At 36.7% G+C, this 14,073-nt stretch overlaps 1 protein-coding gene and 1 long non-coding RNA gene across 4 annotated transcripts in view; one reads left to right on the top strand and one right to left on the bottom strand.

The window, feature by feature from the left end:
* LOC105674357 (uncharacterized) overlaps positions 1 to 14,073 on the top strand; it is a 290,795-nt gene that overhangs the window by 226,513 nt on the left and 50,209 nt on the right. The gene's annotated exons all lie outside the window — the stretch shown is intronic.
* CadN (Cadherin-N) overlaps positions 1 to 14,073 on the bottom strand; it is a 183,921-nt gene that overhangs the window by 149,567 nt on the left and 20,281 nt on the right. The window lies entirely within an intron of this gene.

Below are 14,073 nucleotides of genomic sequence, written 5' to 3'. Positions count from 1 at the left end.
CTAAAAGTAGAATCTATTCCGATGTTGCAATATCTCTAGATGGTTTCAACTAACGAATTAAATTTCAGTAGATCGTCATAAATGTAGGATATCGCGATATTCTATTTCATACTTTATCGGAATATAGTACTTTTATTTTTACAATTAATATTAAACACGGTAACAAGATCCGCTGTGTTAATTATATATTACTGAAATCTTCAGGATTATATAAATTTAGCTTTAATGTTACTACGCGTAACGCGGTATGAATAGTTAAGCTCTCTGAATATGATATAAATTCATATATCTTTTCAAAATGCGTCCATCTTAATCTTGCGCTTTACGTGCAATTATTGTGAGACTACTGTTATCATTCGCATAACATCGGCATTGTACGAAACGCTTGCAATTTCGGTATTATGATAATATTCTGAGAAGGGAAAAATACTGTAATTCTAAAGGTGAAGATACAAGTGCATGTAAAATAGTGCAAATTGGGTCATATGAATGGTAATTTCATGTTTATGGAAACTCCTGAAACAAATTTTTCAGTGCAATTTCAATTTTTATGAGCTTGCATTTACCTCGCAACGCGTTTACATCTCAATTAACTTCCAAAAAGAGCACTGTTAAAAATGATAGAGTTGTTGTGCTTTCGAGAGGCGCTCGAAAATCGAGATTTCCCATGAGATTAGGCCGGTAAAAAGTAAAGACTTTGGGGAACATTCGTCTTTTAAATTCTTGATAAAGATATATGTATATTTGATACCATAATCTTGATTTTTTCAATTTATCCGTTTTACTCTTGGATTACTTTGGATATAATACAATAATAATTTTTTGATGACAGTTTTTTATCATAAAATGTGTGCAATTGCATTTTTGGCTTCATACGACTTTAACTTTGTCCCAAAGTACACAAGTTATCTCAGATATCGCCGGAAAGATGTCTCCGATATCCGGCGTCGTCAGCGTGTGCTTGATCAGAAACCCATTTCTGAATTATCGGGAAGAATAGGCTTGGAATCGCTTAACATTTGGCCATTACAATATGTAAGAATATGAAATATGCAAAAGCATAATATAAAAGACGTAAATAACGTTAAGATTTACATAGGATTTATAATGTGACATAAATAATTTTATTTAATTCAATTTTTGACTGATATATCTTTTATCAAATTTCTTAGGGTACATTAGCTCGATGAAATAATATGTCACAAGAATGTGTTGTTGCCAAAAGCAATTGAACTGTCCAATAAAATGTAACGAGCAACGCGCCTTTAGCTGTCATACTCCGCGCAGGATACGATGAACAATGTCCGCAACGTTGTACCGGAAATAAGAACCGGCGCGTACGAGTTGACCATTGTCATTTAGTAACCCTCCGTTCCATTTGATTCCATTCACGCCCCAAGAGAACCGGATGTGAGGTCAGCCGCGGCTCGTTTAAGTTCAAAACCACTCCGACGGCCGCACAAAAAAAAAAGAAATGTGCGAGCATAACTGTCTTTGTGATATAGTGCGGTTGGAACATGACCCACAATATTGGACTATATTCTTGCCTCCGCTATAATATCGTGCGAAATAAAAGACGTCGATTTATATTTTTAACTGAGTTATCGATTTCTAGAAGAAATGTATGCAAATGTGCCGGAAGATATAAAAAAAATTGGACTATGACTGATGTCAGTTGTAATATGGATTTCTAATCAATCAAAAGTATGCGATGTGGAAAAATTTTAACATGACTGATATCAATTGCAATATGGATTTCTAATCAATCAAAAGTTCTATTAAACTAGTAATGCGATCGAAAAATTTTGCTGCATAAAAGTTGCGCGCATAAGTAGAACGCAATTAATCGGCGAAAGCAAAATGATAAAATTATTTTTAGAAAAGATGCAGTATTTAAATAATATTCTTCAGCTGCGTATTGTGGCTTAACACAAGTCTTGACTCACAACGTATTATGATATTACATTATTTTGTAAAGTAGAATACACATCTTCACTTAAATTTCCATTTCGCGCGATCTTAACTAGTTTTTATGTCGCCTAGATCTCTCTTATTTTTTTTGCATTTTTTTAATCCCTCGTGCAGTTGCAAACAGACGCTGTAATGTACTTCTAAAAGCACTCATCCATTATTCTACCAACTGTTGCGTTAATAGCATATGAATTTTCTGCCATCACACGCAACGACAACAAGTTCGCATATGTCCCTTAGCGTAGCGGCACAAACTGCAGAGTATCTTCGCGCGCGTATTCGCAGGAAGACAATACCGCAGCGTGTTTTCAAGAACTCAATCCACCACGCGGCAACTGTTTCTAACAACGTACGGATCCGGCATCGTCGACAATCTCTCGCAACCAGCTCGCGTAACAGTTTGCAATCCCGGCAACTTCCCGATACCGCAACACACGTATCCGAGAGACCATCTCAAATTCGAGACACGCCATGAATGCGCAACACACATCTCGATCCCATCTATCGACAATGGGATCAAACTTTTCGCAAACAAATGTATCAAATTAATAACGAAAGCAAGTGATATCTACTATTATTCAGAGTTACGATTATTCACAGTTTTATTTATTTTTTTAATATATATTTAAATTCATAATGTCACGAATCGAGTCACCATTGCATTAACTTCAAGATCTTCGATTTTATAGTATTCTCTAAATATAACACAAAAGTCCAGGAAACATCTGTACGGCACTTTTTAGCTTTGTGCGGATATATCCAGGTTTAGTTCAATAACCATTCGAACATGTATCGATGTTACATTTTAGTATCACACTCGATACCTATTCGAGCTCCCCGAATGACTTCTTGACAACTGAATCGCGTTAGCGATACGTATTGAATTGACTCGCCGGTGTGCCATCCTTATATCGGTCGTAGCCTCCGCCCGCACACATCTGCAACCCGTTGGTGTGCTCGCGCGCGATGGCTCTCTTCCTCGCTGGCTGTTTCCAATCTTCCAGTCATCTCCCCAGCGACCTCTCCTGTCTCGAGAAGTCGAGACCTCGAGTTCCTCTCGGAGGGACAGAAGTCGAGGGCCTGCGGCCTGGGAGCAGATGCTCCGCCGGTCTACAAGCCTACATTATACGGTTAAGTCCGACGAAACACGATATCTAATCCCTCTTCCTCCTCCTCGAAACGTATTAAGTGACTCCCTTCAGCTGAGGCAGCCAGAGACTGGGCTTTCGAGCACGGAAAACGATACATATCGCGCGCGTCTTTTGAAGGAAAAAAAATCCCCCGACTTATTCCAGCACGCTGACCTTGCGCGATCGAGGATGTACTCGCGGATGTAATGCACCCGCATAAACCACCTCGTAGAATTTTTCTCAGAGGTAGTCTGGCGGAATAACGTCTCGCATTTTTCTCACGAGAGAACGGCGCGTCGACAGATGCGCTTAATCTCCTCAAATAATTTCTTTTGAGTAGCAAGTAAGAAAAAGTTAATTCTTATTCACCAAGCTTATGGTAAATTGTGTTTCATAATGCAATAATACTAGAATATTTAATTTCAAAAAATGTCTCGACTTTTATTTTATATCAAAAAATGCAGTTTTCAAAGTTAAATAAGCGTAGGTTTAAATATGAATTTCTAAAAGTTAGGCACATGCTTTAGAAACATTTTAAGATTTATGAATATGTTATAATCGTATTTTGCAAAATAGAAAATAATATTGCAATTATTGAAAATATAACATCTAACATCTTGTTTTATTAAGGCGGTCAATTTTAATCAATTCAACTATTACGTATATTATCATGACCCAAAAATTAATCATTACTTTGCAGTTTTTGCTTTGATAATCTAAAGTATTCATCATATTGATTTAGATCTCCAAATTAAGAATTGATTAAACCAAATGATGAAATAATGAGCTGACGAGACAACACTATTTGGAGAAATTATTACATCAAATAGATACATTTAACAATCTATTCGAACAGTTGCGAATTAACTGTGACAAAAACAAATTTGCACCACGATAATCATCACAACATTGAACATATCACAACATATCACGCGATATCGTTGCCAATTATGTGTGAAATATTGTATTGTGCAAAATTTATCGCTTGTCAATTTTCACACGACATATTTACGTATTTCATGATACTGAGTTCTCTTTTGATATTATGTGTCTTTTGTTATTCTTTAAAGAATTGATTGAGCGCATTAATTAAACATTTATTTTCAGCATTTATAATTTTTCTTAATTATTTATCATCACATGTGCTTATTACATGCAGCCAGAGTGCATATTTTTTCAAGTACAAGCAAAAACTACGCAAATGTTAATTACGCCAATTTTGTTTGAATACGAATCGCAATCAATATGCTTTTTACGATCATTAGTTTCTATGGCGACTAACGCGACCCACGATTACTGCGTTACCGGCGAGGAGCGTCGATCCAATAACTCGACTTTAATCAACTGAATTAATAGCCGTCCTGTGTAGTGTAATAGACTTATCATCTACCGAAAAGAGAATGATAATTAAATCCCTCGTGAAACAGAATAATTATTCGAGATCCAGGTTTCTTGCAAAGTAGATACAACAACGCGAAACATCTTTGTTCGCGAAAGTAAATACTTACTAAGTGAAATGGAAATTGCGCATTTACATCTTACAACATTCATGAAGTCAAGTGACGTGCCCTTTAATTACATCCGATACGTAACTAGCGATCGTGCAGGTTTATTGACAGGAATCTGCGTTAGTGAAACTGACATAATGTCGAAACTTCAACATGTCTAGAACAATACGATCAAAATTCCGAGGCTCTGAATAATAAACGCCAGAAACGCCGTAAACATTAATCTTACGAGTATCGCGTAATTCAGACAACTATGTTTTCCACAAGCATTCCCTAAATGTATCGTCGCGCACTGGGATACAGCGTGTCTCTCCAGTATTATCTCGCTTCTAGTTTTGCTTTACCTACCGAGATAAGAGTAGCAAGAAGTGCACGAAATTAAGAGGAAAACTTTGCTCCATCGCAACGTTGGAAATATTCTCGTGCGCCTTGACATGCACACGCTATACGATGGCGGTATAGTAATAATGCATGCATAATATCGCACGAGAGAAATACCTAAAACTACGTTCCACAAAACACGCAATGTGTTTGACGTTCCAGTTTTGGTTGCCAACTCAATTTATAAAAGCAAATAACTTTAAAACACTTCAGTGAAGGGAAAAAAAATCTAAATTATTTGAATTATTCCACGTTTGTTTACACGCGTAGTAGCGATATTTGGCGCACAATATGAACGAATCACTTCGGATAATTTATTTGAATTGCAGAGTTTCTCAAATTTTTAGATTTAATTAAAATTTTTTAATTAAGTTTCATATGTTATGAGAGAATATTTTATATATAAATTGTCAATTCCAGTTTTTCTTGCAAAGAGCATTATTTGAGAAGCATTATTGAGACATATTTTTAATATTGTCACAGATTCAAACTAGTATTTTACTTCAAAATTTTCCGGATTTCTTTGTGAAAGTAAGAAAAGAATCTGGAGATAAACAAATCTCGTCATCGTTGTTCCAGAATTAAATCTTTCGTAAGATGTAAAGTTTAAATTCTGGTTTTCTTTCGCGAAATTCTCGAGAGAATGTTCACGAGACAAAACGCTGGAGACGAAGCAACTGAGAAAACGAAGCAAGCACAGGAGCCGTTTCCTTTCGCGCAGAGACTCGTTATAATTTCTACGTATAACGAAACGCGAGTTGTAATAGATGAACTTCGGAAGAACCTTGCCGACCTTTATAAAATCGCTCCGAATAGACGGCGTGAAATCGCGTGGGCGCGCTCACTGCCAGTCGGGGATAAATCTTCCCGAGCTAATAGGCTTATGTCACGGTTTAAACTCGCGCTCTTTAGTTTGTCCAACGAGCGAAAAAAGAGACACGCTGTTCACCATGGCAATGGCTGTTTCATTCACGCGTCGTGAAAGAGAAAAATTAACTGTTCCTGATTATCGTTCCGCTGAAAAATACAATTTCTACTGAAATCCAAATCCGTTTCGAAAACTACTTTAAGAGAATTGCCAACATTAATCTCTTTTTTTCTTCCTGTAGCGTTACAAAATTTCGAAATATTATTTGTAGGATTTATTGAAATAAATATAATACATGAACATTTATATACAGATACTTTGCTTGGACTCAACCTATTTCAATGTTTGGTGCAAATTTAACGTGCAGAATGAAGAATTTATATAACAATGACGTAAACAAAGTTAATATTATCAAGTCCATTAATAACTTTTACTTGCGCTATAGTGACTTATTTACAACAGAAATCGTTCAGAGCATAATGAGCTGCGAGCTACTCCGATTCATCTTGCTTTGTATAGAACGCTTTAAATGCACTTTGTCCGCTCTCCATCGTTCTTCCAAAGGCTCGGTTTATAATCTTATCATTGGATCCAGGTACGATCTTTACAACAACGGAAGAAAGAGCTTTTAAATGCGCCAAAGAGCATATTGCCACAAACCTCTCGTACCATAAAGCCCTTGCTTTGTACATCACAGAGTGTTCATTACCGCTGCGATTTCTATGAAGGAGCACAGCGCACGCTTTATCCACTGCAAATTCTCAAACGCGATCGCCGTCGAAGCAAAGGACTCGCGAAGAGCATTCTTCCGACGTCATGCGTCAATATGCTTTCTCAATTCAATTATGAAAACAATTTAACTAGCTTTCGTGATATAATTTTGTGAAATATTCAGTGATTTCCTGAATTTCATAACTTTTTTAGATCAAAATTGATATCGAGCAGTCTGGATCCAGGAGATTTAAGTTACTCAAGTATTACGACAGCTTATTTGGAGAAATGAGACGAATGAGGTATATGAAACAGCAGATGCTTTCTGATTGTACGATCCATTATGCGCGCAAGTTGGCCTGTCAGAGATACGCCTAAACACTCACGTATAATTGAACCAAGTACATGTGATTGCGCGGAAGTACCTATAGAGAAGATGTATGTATTCGGTTGACATTGGTTTAGTGCGTATGTATGCAATTTGCTAATGTAATTTAATAAAGTGTTTTTTAAAAAAAATTAGCGTTGCCATCGTAAAATAGGTTTACCTAGACAGAAATTTTTTTGTCCAAAAAGACAGTGCGTTTTTTTTTTTTTTTTTTGTTTTTTTGCAACTTAAGTTGATTACAGAGATGACCAATTTTTTACTGTTCCCAAACATCGATAAAGTACATATTTGTTCAGATCCATAAACAACTAAAATAAATCAGAATGTATCGTGATTAAAAAACATAGAATCGTAAACGACTACATTTGTTTATTGTTGTCTGTCGTTGAATATATCGAACAGCGTAGAGCGCATACGTTTGTAAATCAGTGTAAACTGACTGTACAGCAAATTTTTATTGTCAATGGGTAAAATATTGGCATTGCATCTTCCGGATAAATAGTTATTTTCTATGCAAACCAATTTGCTTTATCGGAATTATATATATATACTAAACATTTTGTATATTTTGTTATTTAATATGAAATATCTAATTATGAGAATTGCATTATAAAATAAAATAAAATTTAATATGTAGTATTTAATTAAATTAAAATTTGTGTGACACATGTCAATTTTATAAAGTAGAATTTTGCTCATACATGTTTAAATTTACAAAAGCATTGAATGCTAACAAGAGGAATAATTAATAAATAACAATTTTTCGATATATGGAAATTAACGTATAACAAAGATGATGGTTGAACAGCTGTTTAGATCGCATTGTTAGCTTAATTTGACGAATTTAGTTATTTCAACACGTTGTTTCAGACGTGTATGTGCGTGCGTGCGTGCGTGTGTGCATGTGTGCATGCGTGCGCGCGCTTACGTTTATTACGGCACTCTAGCGTTACATACAATTGAAAGGCAACTGTTGTCGTTGTCGGAAAAAAATATACGCTAATTGCTAGGAATACGAATTTTAATCGGACATCACTATGCAGTTAAATGTACACCCATGCAAACACAGACACTGTTTGGTGACCGCTGTGTGTCGAAACAACGTGACTGTTTCACCGAACAAGTTGCCTGATTCTATGGATAGTCAACATAAAATTTATCTGACCACCTATTGCCCCTGAGGTTAATAAATATCTGAAACTTTAATCGAAAACCCGAAATTCCTTCAAATTTGATAAATCATTCACGTAAAATTTCATTTCGTTTGCGAAATTATTAATATTATTAGTCAATCGCTATTCATGTCAACTATGCGGGATAAAATTATTTTAAATATTTAACTGCATTATGTTATAAAAATATTAAATATATATTAAAACTTTTGCATGAAAAATTGCTGCATGGTGGTATTTTGAAAGCGAAACAAAATTCTTCACTATCGCGCAAAGATTCAATAAAAAGCGAAGACAAACAAACAGTTCAGTCGCGGTGCCGATGACAAACCAAATATTTACTTACACCGAAATTTTACGGCATCAAACGGCATAAATACGGATTAAAAATTGCATCATGATAAAAATTCGCAGACGCAGTATTTGTCGCTATTACCACGATGAAAACGCGTACCCGTGGAACGAGGTGACGCGGATCGAATTCAACCTGCGTTGGGGAGGTCATCGGTTCGCGCCGATCGCTTATGAAATGAGGCGGCTGCAACACGGGTATGGGCGATGCAGTTCGAATCGACAAGCCGTCAGTTAATGTCAGTATCAATTTTAAAGTAAACCGGCCGGTTGTAGAGCAACATTGCCGCAAAAAAAAAAGCCAACGTGACTGACGGCAGTGTGTTTGCTCTGATGTGGCGACGATTTTAATCAACCAATCAGCGGGTCAAGAACTCGTGGATTAAAAGCTTCACCATTGAAAGCCTCCGGTTTGATCCGATTGGCAAACTTTATATACACAGTTTGAAAATAATATCGGTCAGTTTTTCATAGTATCAACAAAATTATTTTAGAATGCATGATGATGATTTCTTTGCTATTATTTATTATTATTCGCGTGCGATATTGACTGCAATTCTAATTTAAATTACGACCACATACTCTACTTAAATTAAAAATATATTTACAAATATTTTCTCTTTAAATGTATTTTTTACATTTAATTGCAATATGCAACCGAAATATAACTTGATGTATATTTACCGAACTTTTGGCATATAATTTTAGAAATTTTGCGCAGTATAATATGAATAAAAATACTACGGACAAACGAGAATCGCAAAAATCACAGTGCGATGAAATGTTCGACAACGCGAAATTGAATTTTAATCCGCTGTGTTCCGACATCTCCGACATTTCATTCATGAAATCATCTTCTGGAAGAGGCGCTCATTTTCAGAGGTAACGAAGCGATTGTCTGGACAAAGTATAATGGTTCACCTCGCATAGCGCACGATCAAGCGGCGGAACGTAGATCCGAGTAATGCACGGGCGATACACTTTCGTGACGATGGAAATTGATATGCCATACGCGTCGTTTAACAAACACTTTGCACGTGCACGGCGAAAGGATAATTTAAGACCGCTAGCGGGAGCTGTTTGCGGGGGAAGTATCCTTATTAGAAGGAGCTATCCACTTTTATTAAAGGCCGCGCGCGCGCGCGATATTTCCTGGTGTACGCGCACCCCTATGATTCTCCTCGGGGATTAGAGGGACCTTTTAATCTTTTCATCTGCTGCCCGACCAGTAGCGGATAAAGTCTCATCACGCGTGTTCTCGCACCGCCGCGCAGAAGTCTGACCTTTGTTTGATCGACATATCCGTGCAAAACGGGGACGACCGAAACCATGCAAAATTTTATTCAATTAAATAACTTTCTAACTCGTCGTATTTCCATCACTTCGTAAATCAAAATCTGACACTATTTTTTTGAGAATATGACAAAACTATTCTTATATTTCAACTATTATTAAAACACTAAAATCTCATAAAATTCAAAAAATACATTGTTATACTTTTTTTTTTTTAATTAATATAAATATGCATTGCGGTCAGAATTTTCATTAGAGATTGATTTTTCGTCAAGAAGTGAAACAAAGTTTGTACTGAAAAATGAAAATTTCACTAGCAATTTTCTTTCGTTTTTAACGCTAACGGCGACATTTTAAATTAATACGGTCACGACTTTGTAGACATTTAGTATCGGAAACACGCTCGTAAAATTCCTTTTACTCGAAATGACCGCGATCTCCCGAGTGCGAAGTTTCCCCCCGCGGAATACTTCGCGTACAATTACGTGATAAAATTTCAAATATTTCGAACAAGCCATGCCGAGGCCATTCTGGCGTATTATACGTAGGGAAGTACGAGCGTCGGGCTACGTTCTCGTGTCAGCGATTAGCGATGAACGTGAAGAGATCCATTGAGCCAATTAAGAGGCCGGAGAGAGCACATGCTAACGAGCTGCGTAATGCTTTCTGAGAAAGTGACGCGGCCGTCTGGACGACGAACGACGGAATGTCCGCTGTAACGAACAAAGGGAGGACGTGACAACAGGAAGAAAAGAGAAAAAGGAAAGGATCGATGACGGTTAAACGGGGGTGAACCACGCGTACTGTAATCGCGTTGAACGGGGTTAATGAGGGGTTACGAGCATACCGGCACAAGTCGTCGGGCGACGAACGGAACGGGGAGATAACCGCCGCCAAAGAGAAACTTTCGATCGATCTTTCTTTTTTTTTTTTCAGCGGTGAGGCGGTAATTCGCTATGTAAACTCGAAAGCTGGAATATCACCCCGGCTTAGCGATATTCCCTCGCGAATATCGCTAATCCGAGGTTTCCTCTCCCCCGTGAAACACGTCTGAGTTTGCTTTGTATTCGACGTTTTAATTTGCTCAACGCATTAATTAGCGATTTATGTATATGACATTATATAGGCGTAATTTCGTAATCGTATAATAATATGTTTGTGTTACTTTATACAAAATTTTATATTTGTTTATTATCATCTAGAATTTGCGGAAGGTTGATTATATTAGCGATTTTTAAAGCTTTAATTATCTCACAAAGTAAATATTATTTAATTAACGTACATTTTTCGTTCTTCATACTGTGTATTTTACTGTTACCGAAAATTCGCTCTTTAAATTTAACGCACAAATGCAGTTATTTTATAATGTTTAGAACCAAATTAGCCGTTCAAGTCATCTGACTCTAATTAGCTGCAACGCTACTCTACCGCGTTGCGTGCAATCTACAGCTCGCCGTAATTGTTTCTAGAGAAAAAGCGCCATTTGTTCGGTGAAGTTATTCATTTTAACAGAACGTTTCGAGCGATATAATAAAGTTGCTACGTGATTCTATAGTAATACACTGATATTTGCACAATTTAGCTAATTAGAGTACAAGATTAAAAATTTTTTAAATAGTTTAGAATTAGTTAAAGAAAGAAAGAATAGTTTTTAAATTGTTAAAACAATTCAATAATTTATAAATTACTAAATAATTAAAAAAGTTTGCGAAATTTTCTTTTAGTTTGTGATGTATTTATGAAGATATTCAATATTAAAAACTTTCAAGACATAAAAACTAATAGCATCGCGGCAAACTTTTATGAGAAAGAACAGATCGTCTCTAAATCTATCATAAAGTATCCCGGAAATTTAATGCCAGCTAACCCTTACAACATACTCCGCGGATTGTTTTACATTCTTCATGAGTCGAAGACGAACGCGATCCCCGGTCAGCTCTGAGAGAGTAAGAAAAATCACCGGGATTAACCCGCACTGCTTTTTATGGCCGAAAGACGGACGAGTTTATCTCGAAAATTTCCGGATGTTTCGTGACTCCAACAACTTGGGCGAGATACCAGCATAGAACCCACTAAAATATCATAACGAGGACCCGCGTGTTCTTGCGACTCGAAGACCATTAGTTCCTACAAGGAAGTCCGAGCAGCACGTCTCACAATCACTTCGGAATAGTTTGCCAGTATCCCTGATGAACTTGGAGAACAAGTCTCTGACAATCAGCATCAGACATAAAGGATATACAGGGTGTTTCAAGTTCGTGCTTCCTTTCATGAAATACGATAATGTTGTAATAAGATCTGCAGAACTTATTATATTTTGAGAAACTTGCTTTATTATTATGTTTTAATTAATTAAAATTTATAAATACATTGGCACAGCATTTCTGAGCTTATATCTCGATATTTTGATTAAAATCAGATTAATTTAAAAATATCCGTGCATGGAAGAAAGAAATACTGAAACATGCTGCGTGAAAATGATAAATTTTCACATTTTCTTTGTTAGCTCAAATATCGATATACTCTGTCTTGAAGCGTACTCGATCGCAATGGCATCTTTTAAGTGTGTAATACTCTGCCCGATCGATCAGGAATGTGAAGCTTCTTTAAGTAATCTGCAGTTGGAAGTGCGACACACGATTTCCCATCGTCGACGAATTTCACTGCGATCACCGGAAGCCAAATCCTGATAGCGTCGGGTAAGGGAAACTTGGGCGCCGATAAAACGAAGGCCATGAAAGAAAATGGTGGAATGCGGGTATATGAGATTTTGTATGTGAAAGTATATTACTATGAGGCGGCAGGAAATTCGGTAGCATTTTCGACACTCGTGAACTGACTTTGCGCTTATGTAGTTTCGAAAAATTCTGCTGACACAGTTTTCGAAAAATTTTCAAACAACTTTACATACCAAAGCTTTATGTTATTTAGATTTTTATTCAACTCTTAATTTAATTGATCGGAACTAATGAAACGTAGTCGTAACAAAAGCAAAAAATTGAATTGATTCTACTAGTTGTTATTTTTATATCGAAAGTTTTAACGCGACGAAAATGCTGTAAGACCGTCAATCGAGTTGGATTTGTCAAATTGAAGATGCTATCTATAAATGAAAAACTCGAAGATAGCTTTAAAGCAATTTCTATATTGCAGCATAAAGCACACTGTCATCATGAAGGTGTTTCCGTTCGATCCTCTTCGATATCTCATATATCCTATTTATGGTTAGCGCTCTTGCCGTAACTCAGAAGTTACATCTCGTCACGTAACTTCTTTCTACATCCACGGTCAAACTTTACACCGATTTATGTGCAGCGTGTGACCATGCATCTCTTTCTCGCTGTCGACCACGCGACCATTTGTGAACTCCGAAAACCAACGGTTAATGAAAAAAATTTTGCGTTTATCTAATATAATTTGATTGCACTTCAAACAAGATAGAAATTTCTTGCGCGGTGTTTCCAAAATATAATTTGGAGGTATATTTTCAAAATATTATTTTTTTAAATACAATTTCAATTTTAAGTTTTATGTAATAATATCATAAAAATATTAGTTTAACGTTTTTTAGTTTTATTTTTCAACTCCGAAGAAATAATTTGATTTTATTTGCGTAATATTTTTTGTTTAATCTAGTGTAAAATATTTTTATCAACTTATTCAAATAAAACATATAAATATATATATATATATATATCAATATCTGTAATCACAAAAAATGAATCCAGAATTTTTCCGATTTTTTATCACGCATGTTGTCGAATGCCGTATTGCTAAACGTCGAACGCACAATAATCAGTTTCTGCGGTTGCGAGCTCCAGAGAACCAAAATCAAAGTCTGTAGTTTACTTTGCACATACTTTTCCGACTCAACGCTGAACGCGTCGTAGACGAGTAACCAATACCGCGAGAAGTATTCCCGGTGGATCGCCGCTGGCATTCGGTTAACTAGATTTTCCACTTTCCACTTTTCACTTGGGCGAACTCTCGCTCCTTCGGTCCTCCTCTTTTATTTCCTTCGATAATTATGACTTCCGGTCTCGAGGTGGGCAGTAAACGGCGGCAAGTTCATGACACGATCTTTCGCATTTACGGGAAGATATCGGAAATCGAAAAATCCCTTTCTGCCCTCCGGTCAAGGAGGCCCTCACTTTCTCCTGTAATCGACTATCGAATGAGGTTACGAGAGAAGCCTCCACGACAACGGCGGCGACGGCGTCGAGGCGGAAGGCGGCAGAAACCGCCCCCGACGTGGCGTCTGATCTTCGCACATCGATTCTCGCGGGTAAAGGCCGCCGGC

The sequence above is a fragment of the Linepithema humile genome, chromosome 1 (assembly GCF_040581485.1).
Source record: "Linepithema humile isolate Giens D197 chromosome 1, Lhum_UNIL_v1.0, whole genome shotgun sequence".
Lineage (NCBI taxonomy): Eukaryota > Metazoa > Arthropoda > Insecta > Hymenoptera > Formicidae > Linepithema > Linepithema humile.
Note: the sequence above shows the minus strand (reverse complement) of the source record. Positions and strands in the feature narration are given on the sequence as shown.